At 35.5% G+C, this 17,390-nt stretch overlaps 1 protein-coding gene across 2 annotated transcripts in view; it reads right to left on the bottom strand.

The window, feature by feature from the left end:
• Nucleotides 1-17,390, bottom strand: part of Pdgfc (platelet derived growth factor C) — a 201,121-nt gene that overhangs the window by 92,148 nt on the left and 91,583 nt on the right. The window contains exon 2 of one of the 2 annotated variants that reach the window (XM_090343205.1): nt 11,645-11,705. The exons of the other annotated variant lie outside the window; for it this stretch is intronic. The gene's annotated coding sequence lies outside the window, so the exon portion shown is untranslated. The remainder of the gene's footprint in view (nt 1-11,644; nt 11,706-17,390) is intronic. 2 annotated transcript variants of the gene reach the window in all.

Below are 17,390 nucleotides of genomic sequence, written 5' to 3'. Positions count from 1 at the left end.
AACAAAACAATTGCAGGTCTTCGTATTCCCTTAATATGCTAATATGAATTCTGAATATCTCAAGTGACAATAAAGTACAAAGCAGCTTCCTAGATTGCTTAAAATGGAATTTAATTATTTATTTATTGTTATGCTTTATTTGGACTCAGAGTCTCCTGGTCCTTCTGTTTGCTTGCTCAGCTAGAATGCTAACCCTTCAGCCATGGCTCCAGCCCCACTTTTTTGTGACTGTTTTGGAGTCAGTCTTATAGGAGTTTTCTTCCTGGTCTTATTTTCCAACTGCAATCTCCAGATCTCCGCCTCCAGAGTAGGAAAGATTATAAACACAAGCACTCATTAGAACAGGATATTTTTACATCTAACGAAGTATTTTTATATCTGCTAAAAACGTCATTACTAATATCTGTCTCTTTTGAATAGACTATTGGGCAAATAACAAAAGGAAAAGAGTGAATGCATATTGCTGTGAAAACCGTGTTCCTACATAGTCAACCCACCCATTAGTAAAATGTCATCATTTATCTTCTCAAGAGACCTAAGAACTACAGTTATTCCAGTCTTCATGCCAGGGAATTCCATTTAAACAAGATGAACTCCAATAAAATGACAAAAATATTCCAACCAACCATCATTCAATTAATACAAAATTTTCAGATCCTCAAACCACATATTGGACCCATGAAGAAAGGTCCACAGCAGGTTGTAATACTTCTTTATTACAACTTCTACATCCTAGTAACAGTTCCAATGAGGACAATGCTCAATCATGAGAAGGGCCACATGACACTGAGCCCTGTGCTTGTGGAAAGATTACAGAGCAACAAGAATAATATAATCAACATTCATTTGCTCCACTCTCAACGTATTTAGGCATATTTTCGTGCTAAGATAAATTTCCTTTTAGCTACTCCTTCTGCTTATGTCCATGAAACAATACCATGCAGACTTAGTAAGGACTACTAATCACCACATTTTAGAATTAAGTTCACATTTTTCTTCTCTTTCTTTTTCTACTATAATTATCTACCGTTTCCTCTCTCTTATATTTTTATTCACCATAATTTATTTCCTAATGCTCAATCCATTCTGCGTGCACACCAGTGAGCTCACTTCCTATGTATTAGGAAGGGAGTAGGTATAAGATGACCCTAGGTACCTTAACCTTAGGGACCCAGGGCTTATTGAGGAATTATTGTTTCATGAATAGGTTGGTAGATTCTGTGTTAATCAGGTAAGGTGAACCTGACTGAACCTGCTAAGCCTATGAAATAATTTGGGTGCCCATAAACTCACAGAAATCACAGAGTGAGAAGTTCAACAAAAGGAAGACTCTAACAACTGACTGAAAATGCAAGAGGTGCAGTCAGAGGACTCGAAAACTTCAGAGACTAAGAGTATACTATGTCATTGTTCTGCTAGCAGCAGAGAGATGGAGGCTTATGTCCTAAACCAGAAAGCCTGAAGGAACTCAGTGTTAAAATTTTCCCCTCAGGTCTCCAAAGAAGGGTCTAGTCTGGTTGACTGCTGTTAGCTTCCTGAGACGCTGTCCAATTTCCCTGTCATAGGAGGATGAACTTCCAAAGTGAAAAAGTGAGAATTAATGAAGGGTGTCTAAAACTGTTAATTATCTGATGGCTTCTTATATAATATTAGAAATGAATACATATTTTTATGTATACAAAGCTGATTATATTGCAGGTTCTTATCTTGCCCCCAATTTTTGCTAGTAACTACAGTATTTGTGGTATATTTTTTTTAGTATTTGTGTTAACTATAAGTTAACTTTCTTTTATTCTTAAACTAACCAAAATAAATGTTACACTGTATTTGACTTTTTAAATTAACTAATTTAATGACCCCTTTCTTCTTAGTGACTAAACTATTATTCTAACAGTAAGTAAACCTATACTTAGCTTTTATCTTCTTGAATATTTAATATTACTTTTTTCCCCTTTTTCCTTTATTTCTTTTTTGGTGGTACTGCAGTTTGAAATCAGGTTAGCTAGGTTTACTTGCCTGAGCTGTCCTTGAACTGAGACCCTCCAGACTTAAGCCACCATTAACCACCAGCACCCAAATGCTTCTATCGGTAACTGCCATGAGCTAAAATGACATATAAAATAATCCAAGGCAGGGCCAGGAGTGTGGCCTCAAGGTAGAGTGTTCATCTGGGTTCCATTTGTCAGTACCACACACATAGAAAAAGCTGGTAGTGGTAATATGGCTTGTGTGGCAGAGCTCTAATCTTGAGAAAGTCCAAGGACAGTGCTCAGACCCTGAACTCAAGCCTGGGACTGGCAAAAAAAAAAAAATCAAAGGTGAGATATAGTTCAATTGTATGGTGCTTACCTATCCAGTATGTGCAGGCCCTGGATTCTGACTCCAACAGTAACAACAACAACAACACACATACACACACACACACACACACACACACACACACACACACACACACACACACACAAATTCTTCTTTTTTCAGTAAATAATTTAGTACTAGTATATCTTCTAAGGCCATAAAAGGATCTATCAGTTTAAGTGAATTCTATCCATATTGACAAATTTGTTTAAAAAATGTTTAATATTTCCAACCTCTTTCAAAAATCTGCTTTATTCCTGTTTTTTTCAATAATGATCATATTTCATAGCTGCAACACATTAATTTACTAACCAAAATTTAATAATATTAAAATAGTACATAAAAATTATACTAATTATTATGCTAATATTCAGTATACTAATATTTTAAGAAGTGAATTTTCCAAAGAGAATACATGAATATTAAAGATTATTCCTGGTATGTCTTACAACATTTGTCTTGGACTAAGACACTACACAGATACAAGATTGACTATGAAGTCCCATCCAGAAATCTACATGACTGCTGGAAGACCCACATTCTATTTTTGTGTCGACTTAAAAAGAGATCGGGCCTAAAATAACATACTTAAATCATGTCCCTTTATAATTCACAATTTCATTAGACTATAATTAAAAATAATTAAAAGACTGAAAATCTAAGGTCCACTTGTGGTTAAAAGAATTGTAAATTTTCTTTCAAGTGAAAATTGTTGCTCTCAAAAAAGTCATTTCAAAATATAATGAGCTCTGCCACTAAACAAACAAGATTTGCAGATGACAGTTTTAGGTAACTATCAAACAACTAGGCCTATACTCAAGAAAAAGAAAGGAGAAGCAATAAACTTTAAGTTGTACCAAAATAAAAGACTATTCTTACAGTATTGTTGATTATAGCTATCTTCTATACTTACTAGTTTGAGAATGAGAAATATAGATAATACTTTGTGACTGTTGAATAAAAGCTTGCTTTTCTTGTATTCAATAAACAATATACTTAAAGTACTCTAAACCCTTTTTGAATGAAATCACTAAGCTAATAACAATATGATAGTGCAATGTATAATACAATAACAAATCTACCACATCTTAGATAAGAGAAGAAAAATGTACATATTGGAATTTTAAAGTTATAATTATACCTAATGCCATATTATATGGTTCAATCCTTAAGGTAAAATAATCAAAATTGAAATAAAAACAAAAAAACAGTGTTGTCTGTACATATGCACATGTAATATGACAGCATGAATATTACATATCTGTATGCATTAAATCAATGAGCATGGAATTAAATTTCATATGTTTATGTTTCCCATATGATCAAGTATTGATATTGCTAAAGGCAAGTACATTATGGATGAAAGAGAAAAGTAGTGAGACAATCATAAAAGAAATAAAATGCTATATTATTTACAAAGTAGCATTTGAAAGTATGCTTATGATATATAACTCATAAATAAAGATAAACCACCTATGTCCTTCTATATGCCAATATTTTAATCTAAAAGAATTTTAACAATGAGAATAAGTTAACAGGAAATGAAGTTCCAATTTTGGTTTCATTTAAGATCTCTAAAGACTTCTGCTTTTTGCTTGACAATGGTAAGGACTTTTGTAGCAGGAAGTTACCATGTGTAAGTTGAGTTGACTGCACAAATATTCCATGAAAAGTTTGCCATGTTCACAATGAGTTAAAATGTGTTAAGACAAAAAAGAACTTCTTTAAGAGTGTACATTTATTGCTAGTCCTTACTTGTTAAGTATGCATATTCATGGTCTTATTTTTTGCTTTGCTATGTTTATTTGATTTCAGTTTTTCTGCCTGTAATAAATCTTCCGTATACTAATCTTAATAGTTCACAGAGGTAATAAATGAAACATCTTACTAGCAATACTTTTATTTAGGGGGGGGGGGGTTAAGGGGCTTGAACTCGGCCTGGGCACTGTCCCTGAGCTCTTCAGCTCAAGGCTATGGCCCTACCCTTGAGCCAAACCCCACCTCCTGTTTTCTTGAGGTTAACTGGAAATAGAGTCTCAGATCCTTTTGTGTCTGGGCTGGCTTTGAACATTGATCCTCAGATCTCAGCCTCCTGATTAGCTAGGACTACAGGCATGAGCCATTGTGCCTGGCCTAGTGATTCATTTTTAACCATAGTTAATATCTTGCCACATACACGCATATGTTCATAGACTCTCATTAACCCCCATCAACAAGTACTTTTTATGCCTAGAAAAGCCAGAGGAATTTTAGCCTGACTTTGAGTTTGCAAAGATTCACTTATACCCCAGAGTGCTAACAAACATTTCTCAGTTTAACTTATATACAAGTGGCCTACTGGCATGCTTCATGTTTTGGATTTTGAGTATTACTACAAACATATGATAATATATTAAACTGAAATCCTGAATTCCAGTTCTTTCTATCATCAGAGTTTTAAACTATTATTTCTCCTATCTTTAACAAAACAGTTAAGACAAAGATGATCAGTAAACCTAGTGTGGTAATCCAAACTTTTTCTATTTGGAAAGCAAACATTCCCTAAGGGAAAGTAACAGAAGAGATGGCTTCATTGAGTATGCCACACAAAGTAGTATAGTTACTTGAGATATGTCCAGTAGGTTCTTGAATGTATCCCTGATGATAATTCTCTCCTACCTCAAGGTATGACACTCCAGAAGTTCTCTGCTGGGAACCTTTAATGTTAGCTACAGCCATACACTCTCACGGTATTAACTTCTAGGTCTGTAATTTAGCATCATTCCTAGACCAGGTATACTAGCAAATCAAAAATCCAGCTAACAAAACCCAGGTCCATAAATGATCCCTTAGAACTCAACTATTGATTCCAACTATATGTACTTGAGGACCACTTATTTAAAGCAAAAGTATATTTTCATATTTTTTTCTCTTTAACAACTCACTGATTATCAGATGACAAATTGTTGTCATTCAAATCCACACCAGTGTTATGGCTTTGTATCTGGTACATACTGCTACTTAATACAGCTGGATGGCCTACAGAAAGTAGCTGGAAAGTAACAAGAAACAGTTCTAGGCACTGTTTTATCTTTATTCCAACATTTTGAGAGACTGTATATAAAAATAAAAGAGCATAGCCTCCCTCAATTAAAATCCTTTCATGTACATTTTATGTCCCCCCACTTGATTAGCACATATTAATTATACAATGGCATATATTCCATGTATGCCTATTACATATTTTAATCACATTCACCTTTTTTATTACTTTGCCTTATTTCCCCCTTCTTTTTATGTTTCTTCAAAGTTATATTATGATATTCTACATATATATGAGCTAAAAAAGATACATCAGGCAATGCTTATTACAGACACATTCAATTTTATTAATATGGCCACTTATTTTCAATACTTTGACATAGTCTACTTATTTATCACACTGTGGAAATGCTACAGTTATAGTCATTATTTTATTAAGCCCTGAAACATAAATTAACCAATATTAAAAATATGTTATTTCAGGCAAGTCACTTGAAATCCAATCTGCTATTTGATAAACTGGGTTTGAGTACAGACCAAAAGTTTATATATGATTTTTTAATAATGAAACAGCTCATAAATGAAGGAGAAACACTATCTCACAGAGTTACTCTAACTCAAATGGAAAGAAAATTTACCAAATGCCAAATTCCTTGATGTCAATGAGTAAGGAACTTTTATGTATGATCCAGTGCAATATTGATAAGATGTGTAACATTTCCAACTACACAAACACTAAATTGATCAGACAAGAAGTGGGTGGGTTTAGGCAATGACTGGATAGTTCTGATTCCCTTCTCCAGGTTGATTAAAGGAGGAAAAGAAGCTCCTTTTGTGAAATGTTAACATTTTCTAATGGAATCATAATAAAGTTTGAAATTCTCTTAGAAAGTAAGAATTCAGTAACTAGTCTTCTGTCAATCTCTGGCAGTGGTAGTACCCTAGGGGCTTGCAGTTGGGAAGAATGTACCAAAACTTTCACCTGCAAAAGGAGAAATAAAGAGGGAGTTAACTGCCAGCATCTCATCATTATTACTTTTTTCAGTCACTGAAAGAATGTTGACTCTGCCCAGAGCATGCTGGGAAATGAATGAAAGATAATTTCCTATGTGATGCCAATTGACCAATTGAGGAGAACCCAAATGAACACCTGGAGAAACCAGACAATATTAGGGTACATATGAGTTCCAGACATACTGCAGCCATTTAGAAATGAAGAATCCAGCAGTCAATCCACAGAATAAAGATAAATTATGGTATAGAAAAATGGAGCTAAGTCCCCTCAAATTAGTAAGCCTACAACATCCGAGCTTGCTAATTACTTGAACAAATAAATTGTTTCTTTGTGACCTATTAAAGTCTGAATGTTTCATAACTATAGCCAAAGGCATTCTCTAGTACACAAAATGTTTGGGTTTTCCTAAGAAAGCACTGGTTAGGTTTGTTATCTTGGAGTGATTTTGACTTGAGTCTTCTTTGCCTTCCAAAATGTCAAATTTAAAAGCCTGAGCAAGTAAGACTTATAAATTTCTTCTCCTACTGTAGAATAGGATTCACAGTTGGGAAACATTTTGACAACTTATATATTTTAACCCTCAGGTGAATAAAAATGGGTTATTTTGGTTTCATATTATCAGATAAAATAATTTTAAATGAAATCTCAATTGTGAATGATAAGCAGTCAATGATCTCCTTAAACTAATTATGGCAAAGGATAAAGAGCCATGTATATAAACATAGAGTCACTTTAAAGCCTTTAACACACCAATTAGTAATGAATATAATACATACATATACAATTACACACCCTAATGCAGTCCAGCATGTTTAAACAATGCTGTTATTTTTTTGTTCTATTAAGAGGTATGTTTCTTTAGGTACCACAAAGAGGCCAAAACTAATGTAAAAGAGATAAATAAGAAAGAATTTATATTACAGAAGAAAAATTCAATTTAATGATTACTACATCAACTCTCTTCTTGAATTGCAACTATTTTTCCTTATATGCAGTTTAAATAAACTATTAGGAACTCTGAAGATTGAAAGTGAAAAATACATTGCACTCAATTATACTGCTATAGCAAAAGTTGGCCAGCATGGTTAAAGACAAATTTGTATCTGTACATTGAACTTATTTGAGGAAATAGATGTTTACTAAAGAATACCTGTTTTAGAGACTTGGCATGGATCAATTTTTATCTGCTTTGGACATAGATTTCAATTTTCAAGTTGGAGTTCAGTGACAACTTAGAAACTGGCAAGTAGGTATCTATTGTGAGCTTACAACATATACATAAAATATTGACAATTAGAAAGGAATGTATTTGGAATATATCAATAAAAATAACAATTAGTGGTTGAACGAGTTTGCACTCCCACCAACAGTGTAGTAGTGATCCCTCCTGGCCACATCCTCTCCAGCATCTGTTGTTATTAGTTTTCTTGATCCTGGCGATTCTAACTGGAGTGAGGTGGAATCTTAGAGTTGTTTTGATTTGCATTTCTTTTATGATTAGAGATGTTGAGCATTTCTTCATGTGTCTATAGGCCATTTTTGTTTCTTCTTCAGAGAAGGCTCTCTAAGTCTCTGGCCCATCTTTTAACGGGATGGTTCTTATTTTGGACATTTGTTTTATTTAATATGTCCTTATGTTCAGATGTGGAAGTTGATGAGCATTGGTGGCTCATTCTTTCTCAGGAGGCTTAGCTACTCAGGAGATCTGAGGACAAGGGTTTGAAGCCAGCACAGACAGGAACATCTGAGTCCAATAAATTACCCAAAAGTTCAGAAGTCAGGCTGAAGCTCAAGCGACAGTGCACTAACCTTGGACAGAAACACTCAAGGATAGCACCTACATTCTGAGTTCAATGTCTAGTACTAAAACATGAAAATAAAAACAAAATCAAGGAATGTACATTCTACTTATGTAATAAACCTAGAATGTGACTCAAAAGGCAGGAAAAATATCAAATCCAGCCACCTGTAAACAAATATGAGCTTTGCTATATATATATATATATGTGTATATATATGCTGTCAAAAAGTGATTAAAATATGTATTTTATAAGCAATATCTATAAATTATGTCAGTGGCATTACTTTTGTTTCAGCAACAATTCCATGCAATAAAGGCAAGAATAAGTAAGAGAATTTCCCTTGGAAATGACTGCCTTTCAGAGAAAGGGAGTTTAAGTTTATTCACTCATGCCTTGATCAGTTTACTCTCTGTGCCTCCATCTCCCTACCCTTAACAGTTCTCATTCATCCTTGAGGCCAAGAGTTTGGTCTAGTGGTACAGTGCTTGCCTACCATGCACGAAGAGCTACATTAGATTCCTCAGTACCACATACACAGAAAAAAACTGGAAGTGGTGCTGTGACCCAAGTAGTAGAGCACTGGCCTTGAGAAAGCCCAAGGACAATGCTCAGGCCCTGAGTTCAAGCCCTAGGACAAGCACAATAAATAGTAAAAAAATAAAAATAAAACAATTCTCAGTCATCCTAACGTGCTGTGGAAACTTACAAAGTATAAATGTGGTATTATTTAACAGAATGAAAAACATTAACAATAAAAAACACAATTTAGTTGAAAAATCAGGTGCTTCAAGTTCATTTCTGGAAACATACATTTTTCAGTGATGGAGATTCACAGTTGTGCAAATCTATTCTGTGTCAGCTTACACCTTCTTTGTAAAAATACCATTTAGGAGTCTACAAAAATATTAAATGAGCAAAAATGGATTTCCAGTATTTTTTATTTGGGGGTTGTTTTGAATATATTCATTAGCATGATTGTAGTTTTGTAACAATCAATTCCAAATAAAGCCAAAAGCCAGGATCCAATAGGTTTGAAAAAGAAGGAATTAAAATAGAGAAAAGAATGTAATAAAGAAGATATATACATTTACACAAAATACCAAAATTATACTGTATCAAGTCTACCAACACTGTCACTTGTGAGATGAGATTTTTCTCCAACACTCCTTTATCATTATACCCTCAAAAACTGTTTGAAAATACCTATTCTCTTGCCTTCCGATCTCAGTGAAAACTGTAAGGACATACTGTCAGATTGAACATTAGCAGATGCCACTAGAAGATGTAGCAATACTTTATCCTGACATAGGGCTTGTTTATATATTTCTACCCTACCAGCAAAAAATTTCACCAGCTAAGCTGGGTGTGGGGCTCATGCCTGTAATCCTAGGTACTCTGGAGGCTGAGATCTGAGGATCAAGGTTCAAAGCCAGCCCGGACACAATTAACCTCTAGAAAATGGGAAGTGGGGTTTGGCTCAAGGATAGGATTGTAACCTTGAGCTGAAGAGCTCAGGAACAACGCCCTGGCTGAATTCAAGACTCATGACACACACAAAATATCATTAGTTGTAATCATTACCTCCCTGGAAGCATACAAAACTATTTAATCAAGAATTTCTTGAATATTCATGTCCCTGAAATGTAATTTTCAAATTCAAAACTCTCCATGTTCCTCACAAATCATTCCATTACTCTTCTCTCTCTCTCTCTCTCTCTCTCTCTCTCTCTCTCTCTCTCTCTCTCTCTCTCTCTCTCTCTCTCTCTCTCACACACACACACACACACACACACACACACACACACACACACTTAAAACAAAGATATAAGCAAATAGCAAATGTGGACCAAGTAGAGAAAAGGCAGAAGATAGCAAAAAGGGAAACTGTATAAATCATACTTAACCCAGTTGCTGTGATTATCATCTTGACAAATGGCTATGAAGTTCATATAGGGCTTTTTTTTATGAGAGTTAAGTATAACATGTTTTGAAAGCAACTATGTTCATTATGTAATTATGCAGGGTATTTAAATTACTTACATTGATTGATTGCTGCATAACATAAACTAACAGAGTGTAGACATTTAGTTGCTATAATAATAAAGTATGATCATAATGTCATGATCTCTTTTACAACAGAACAACATAATTTCAATAATACTGATGGGTAAATCAATACACTAAATTCTCAGTAAAATGCACTGACTCATGAGTCATGTGCCAGTGGCTTACGCCTGTTAATTATAGACAGGAACTTAAGATCAAAGGGATCTAGGTTAGAAACTAAAAAAGGCAGAAAAGTCTGTCTTGATAACACTACCTCCAATTGATCAGCAAAATGTCAGTTCAAGCGGTAGAATGCTAGCTAAGAGCATAAAAGATATGTAAGAGTATGAGGCTTGGAGTTCAAATCCTGTTACCAGCACAAACACACAGAAAGAACTGACTGATAAATTAGTATTTTTTAAAGTTTTATTTTAAACTATCAAAGATGGGTACCCATATCTCACACCTATAATCCACAGTACTCAGGAGATTGAGATCAGGAGATCAAAGTTTGAAGCTGGTTCAGGCAGAAAAATATGTGAGACTTATCTCTAATGAACTACCCAGAAAAAGCCAGAAGTGGTATAGTAACTCAAATGGTAGAGTAATAGCCTTGAGCACAAACAAGCTCAAGAACAGTGCTCAGGTCCAAAGTTCAAGCCCCAGGACTCCCTAAAAAAAAAAAAAAAAAAAAAGGGGGGGGGGGAGGCAAAAAAACCCCACAACTGTCAAGAACACAAGAACACTTATTAATGAAGAATGGAAAATAAGCTAAAACAAAATAATACATTACACTCTGATAAACATTTACTCCTTTGAAAGCTTAAGTTAAAACAAGGACAGGTGAGAATATTTTTAACACATAAAAGAATGTACAGGGGCTGAGAGTTTGGCCTAGTGGTAGAGTGCTTGCCTAGCATGCATGAAGACCCGGTTTCGATTCCTCGGTACCACATACATAGAAAAAAGCCGGAAGTGGTGCTGAGGCTCAAGTGGTAGAGCTCTAGCCTTGAGAAAGTCCAAGGACAGTGCTCAGGCCCTGAGCTCAAGCCCAGGACTGGCAAAAAAAAAAGAATGTTAAAAAAAAAAAGAATGTACAGAAATGAGAATGTAGATGCTTTTGTAAGCATGCTTGAGCTTAAAAATTATTATTATTCATACGAAAATAACACTTGAGTGTTGTAATGACTGAAGAGAAATTTGAAATACAAAGACAGAAGAGATTGCTACTCTGAAAAAATGGCATGCTTGTCCGCACATTCCCATGTCAAAGAATCAAGCTAGAGTATGACATTCCCTAATCAACTTCTTGTTTTCCAGTTTTTGTTATATGAACCTTCAGTAGGTATGACTTTTTAAAGTGCAAAAATGCAGAGTAGATAAAAACATATGTTTGGCTTACCTTTTAAATGTTCTTTCTCCTCTTTCCTATGCCAGTGCAGAGGCTTGGGTATAGTTCCTCCCTGCCAGTAGACGGAGATAGTAAAATTGAGTCTTGGTGACCTTACCATTCTAACCTAGGTCTTTCAGAGTCTTCAATTTCAGATTTTTGGAAGGTTAAAAAAATGATCAAAAAGACACATAAGTTCATTCAAAATATCTGGATCAGTCTTTTATTAATCATCTGGACTGAGTTTTTCAGGACTGGGTTTCAGCTGGCATAGAAAAAACTGAAAGAAAGATCAGTTGGAAGCTATATCTCCTTGCTCTTCAGTCTGACATATCTTGTTCATTTCACCAGCTACTGAGCATCCACTGGAATTCAAGTTACCTGCCAGGTCCTTTCATAGACATTACTCTCTAATGTTTTTGCTAACTCCAATAAAAGTCACTATTATCCCCTCATCATGACCCATAAATTGAAGACTTTTCGTATCTTATGGTGCGCTGATTCCTGTGGTCTCCTGAGGATCCAGTCATGGCTTCTTACATTCACAGAGTTATTTTCTATTTCCCTTCTAACAAAGGGACCTAAAGTGGGAATCTTATTTGCCAGTGTATAAAATGGTTTTGCTTAATTTTGTTTCAAATGAACAAAAGTCCTTCAGGAGCCTTTAAGAAATTCGTAAAGGTGAAATACCGTCTTAGTCCAGGAGTAAGAATGAACACCAGTAAAAACATTTTGTTTGCACATTGCTTAGAAGATAGAAGATTGGGAGGAAAAAGTACTAAAATGTATGGTTGTTGGCAATGACTTATGAAAACAACAGAATTATGGTCATTTTTTAAAAGTTATTAGAAGTACTGCAAGTACTCCTGAAGATTATAAAGAATTAAACTATGCTGGATTCTGGGGGCTCACACCTGTAGTCCAAACTGCTCAGGAGGCTGAGATCTGAAGATTTTGGTGTGAAGCCAGTTGGAACAGGAAGTCTCAATTACTAAAAATTAGCCAGAAAAAGATCAGAAGTGGAGTTATATCTCAAATGATGAACGATTAGCCATCGGCAAAATGCCAACCAAGAGATAAGGCCCTAAGGTCAAGCCCCAGTACCGGATTGAAATAAAAACCTGGGGCCGGGAGTGTGCCTAGCAAGCACAAAGCACTGAGTTTGATTCCTTGGTACCACATACAGAGATAAACCTGGAATGGTGCTGTGGCTCAAGTGGTAGAGAACTAGCCTGGAGAAAGCTCAAGGTCTTGAATTCAAGAAAGCAACAAAGAAAGAAAGAAAGAGAGAGAGAGAGAGAGAGAGAGAGAGAGAGAGAGAGAGAGAGAGAGAGAGAGAGAGAGAGAGAGAGAGGGAGGGAGGGAGGGAGGGAGGGAGGGAGGGAGGGGAGGGAGGGGGGAGGGGGGGGAGGGAGGGAGGGAAAGATGGGGGAGAGAGAGAAGAGAGAGAAAAGAAAGAGAAAGAGTGGGGAGAGAGGGAGGGAGGAAGGGAGGGAGGGAAGGAGGGGGGAGGGAGGGAGGGAGGGAAAGATGGGGGAGAGAGAGAAGAGAGAGAAAAGAAAGAGAAAGAGTGGGGAGAGAGGGAGGGAGGAAGGGAGGGAGGGAAGGAGGGAGAGAGGGAGGCAGGCAGTCAGGCAGACAAGGAAGGAAAGGAAGGAATTAAAAAGTGAACTGATAAAGTTACAGAATAACTGGTTCAACTTTCCTCCTTTAATAAAATAAAATAAAATTTTATGTGAATTGTTGGTTTTGATTTTCTTGTTGTTTGTTTGGTAGGTACTAAGGTTTGAGTTCAGGGCCATGGCATTATTAGACAGACATTACCATTGAGCCATGACTGTATTGGCTTATTGTTTGTCCTAACTATACTCTGGGTGACATTACTACTTGCGTTCATGGTCTGTGAATTGATTTCAACATAATAGTTTTGGGGAAGAGAGGCATAATTCAACTAATCAAACAAAAGCAATGTGAATTTGTACAAGAATTCCATGAACAATTCCTAAGTTTCCTATTTATAATTCTCAAGTGAATACACAATTGATGTATCATTATAGTTCTTATAATGGTTTTTGGATTATACAACTGTTCTTTATTTAATACTCTTTCCAGTTATCACTATAACCTTTAGATGTAAACGTACCATGCAAAATTTAGTACCTATGAAGATAGGGACTTTTGTATTGCAATGGTATGAAAGCCATATAATTTCTAGTTCAAAAACACCACATTTTAAAGAATGAAAGAAGGTGGTAGTATTCACTGTATTAGATCCACAAACATAAAGCATGATTATTCCCAGAAAACTTGAGCATATGGCTATTTTAATGTCAAAAAGGCAGCAAAAATTAGCCTTCAAGCCAGATATCTTGAATCTAACTGCAACCCACCCTCTTCTACATGAGATATCACTTCAGGAAATCCCTCAACTGGAAGTCTGTGAAATTTATTCATAAGCATATGTTATCCTATTTGGATCTTGTTTAAATGAACCTTGTGAATGCAGCTTTTTGTTTTTTTAATAAGCTTGATAAAATCTAATAAACAGTATTTTATGCATCAGAGGTGACAACAGCAAACAATCATCCTAATAAATGTTCAGTTTAATTGCTATTTATTTCATTCTTAGTAGCAGAAATTTACCACTTATGCTGCTTTGTTAGCTGCTGGCTCTTTTCCAGTGCTAGATCATTAGAGTTCACAATGAATTACTTCTAAGAGTAAACAAAGATTTGGTAGTCTTAGAAAGAGATCAACTCAGTACTGATTTAGAGAAGACAGGAAATCATGTATTTAATAACTAAGGTCAAAAGTAAATACAATTAAGCCTATATTAAAATAAAAAACTATGATTCACGATTTAAAACAAATTTAAGTCTTGCATATATAGTCATTGACTTATTTAGTTTTTAAATCATTAGTAACAAATTCTAACACATCATTGCTTTTGCACAGATTTTCTGCTTTCTTTTTGTTGTTTTGTTCATTGTCATTTAGAACTGTATCATCCAAAATTGGCCCTCAATGAACATTTGCTGAGTGGATGAACTGCCTAGGCAAACTTCACCTGAAAGACCATTAACAAAGAAAATTGATGCCACTACTTGGTATTTACCCAATCGTCCAGAAACAAGGACATACTAAGCCCACTAGCACAACGATGTTCACTGCAGCATTATTTACCACAGCAAAGATATGGAACCAATCCAGATGCCCTTCAGTTGATAATTGGATCAACAACATGTGGTATTTATACACAATGGAATTCTATGCAGCCATCAGAATGACATCATCCTATTTGTAAGGAAATGGAAAGACTTAGAAAAAAATCATATTAAATGAAGTGAGCCAGACCTAAAGGAACACAGCTGTTATTTCTCATCTCTTTTGTTGTCCCTTGGTTATTCTCATATTGTTATAGTATCTTACCTTGTAATCTGGTATATTTTATATACATTTATTTGTTTATTTGAAATAGGAAAGGGAAGGAGGGAAAACAAGATTAAGAGAGGTGGTGGGGGGAGGGAAATGGGTACAAACACATGAGAACGAGTATCAGTGTGTGTGAAGTAATACTCATTCTATCTATCTGGTGAATATAATTGCAATCCGTTTATTAATTACAATTAAACAAAGAATCTTATATGGACTGATTCATGGACTTTCATTTCTTTCTGAAAGTTAGTTTTAACCACTAGTGTTTTATTCTGGCTTGAATGAACCTGGCAAAGATCCATCACATTGTATGTGAAAAATTATCAAGAAACTATTATAATGGCATAAAATGCATTCCTGTGGGACAGAGTTATTCTAACTTTATGTTTGGAATTAGTTCATTCTGATCTAACTTCAAACTTCTCCAATATTTTACCTAAATAAGCTTTAAAAAATACAATGCTGGGAGTTTGACCTAGTGGTAGAGTGCTTGCCTAGCATGCACAAAGGCCTGGGTTCAATTCCTTGGTACCACATGCATAGAAAAAAGCTGGAAGTGGTACTGAGACTCATGTCTTAGAGCTCTAGCCTTGAGAAAGTTCAAGGACAGTGTTCAGGCCCTGAGCTAAAGCCCATGACTGGCAAAAAAAAATTAAATTGAATTAAAAAATACATTGGAACCTGATTCATAGAGTGTGAGACCAAAGGATATTCTTAGGAGACAAACCCAAAGGTACAATAACTCTATGTGCATCTGATAGCATAAGATAATACTCATCAAAATAAACTCCAAGAAATGGAAACAAGAGGTTATCTGTCTTTGGGAGGTTAAGGAGGGCACAGGAGTGGTGGGTAAAGCATGATACTCACTAGACACTATATTGAAAATTAACTACACAAATTGTGGGTGAGGATGGGAAGGGAAAACAGAAATAGCAAAGGAAGGGGTGACATTGTTTTAAAAAAAATGTACTTTTTATCCGACTTATTTAGCTGCAACCCCTCTGTATGTCATCTTCACAAGAACAATAAAATGTTTTTTAAAGCTTTACATTCAAGAATTTTATTTTTCAAAATCAAAACCAATTATTTATTTCACATATAAAAATACATTTCTAGGACACATAGTTTGGCCTACTGGTAGAGTGTCACATACATAGAAAAACGCAGAAATGGTGCTGAGGCTCAAATGGTAGAACTCTACACTTCAGAAAGCCCAAGGACAGTGCTCAAGCCCTGAGTTAAAGCCCAGGACTGACAAAAACAACAACAACAACAACAACAACAAAACAATTCTTTTAGACCTGAAAGGTGTGTGTGTGTATCTGTGTATGTGTGTATATGAGTATATACATATATGGACAATATTTTTTACATCAAGAATAGCTTCTTTGTATAATTCCAAGATCAAAATGGTTTGACATGGCCAAATGCATTTACTTTTCAGTGCCAAATATGAAGAATAAGAGTAACGTTTAACATAAATTCAAAAGAACAAGAGCAATGGTTCCATAATTCCAGCCCTTCAGAAAATAGAGATTAGGAAGATTGTGGTTTGAAGACACCTATGCAAAAATCTATAAGAGCCTATTTTTAAAATAACTAAACCAAAAAGTGTGGGTCTCAAGGTGTTACAGCATTTGCTATTTGCTGTGCAAGTACATGGGCCTTATGTTAAACTCAGCAGAACAAAATAAAGAAGGAAGGAAGGAACGAAGGAAGGAGGGAAGGAGAGACAGATAGAGTGAGGGAGGGAGGGAGAAAGGAAGTGATGGAGGGAAAGTGGGAAGGATAGGAAGGAAAGAAGGAAGGAAGGACGGAAGGAAGGAAGGAAGGAAGGAAGGAAGGAAGGAAGGAAGGAAGGAAGGAAGGAAGGAAGGAAGGAAGGAAGGAAGGAAGGAAGGAAGGCAGGCAGGCAGGCAGGCAGGCAGGCAGGCAGGCAGGCAGGCAGGCAAGCTGATTTGAAATATTACACATTATGGTACATGATGGAATAGTACACGTAAGATATTATCATAAAGAACTTGCCAGCCACATGACCTAGACAGAAAAACATTATGATGTGGGAAGTATTAAAGATGAAAATAAACTTTCACATTCTTTGCTAAATAAAGTCTATAATCCTCTGTTTCTTTATTGCTATAAGCATAAAAGTGGTCTTCAAAATTCCTGAAGTATGTTAAAATTTTGAACCAAGTATTTAAAAACAGATTTTTTTTATCCTTTTATACCAGTGGTTCAAGAATACAGGAGACCCCAATGAAATTTATGGAACACTCAAACCATACAGTAATAGATGTGAATATACACTGATACAGCAGGA

The sequence above is a fragment of the Megascapheus bottae genome, chromosome 13, assembly GCF_031878675.1.
Source record: "Megascapheus bottae isolate mThoBot1 chromosome 13, mThoBot2.hap1, whole genome shotgun sequence".
NCBI lineage: Eukaryota > Metazoa > Chordata > Mammalia > Rodentia > Geomyidae > Megascapheus > Megascapheus bottae.
The sequence above is the reverse complement of the archived record's forward strand: the minus strand, read 5'-3'. Positions and strand labels throughout refer to the sequence as shown.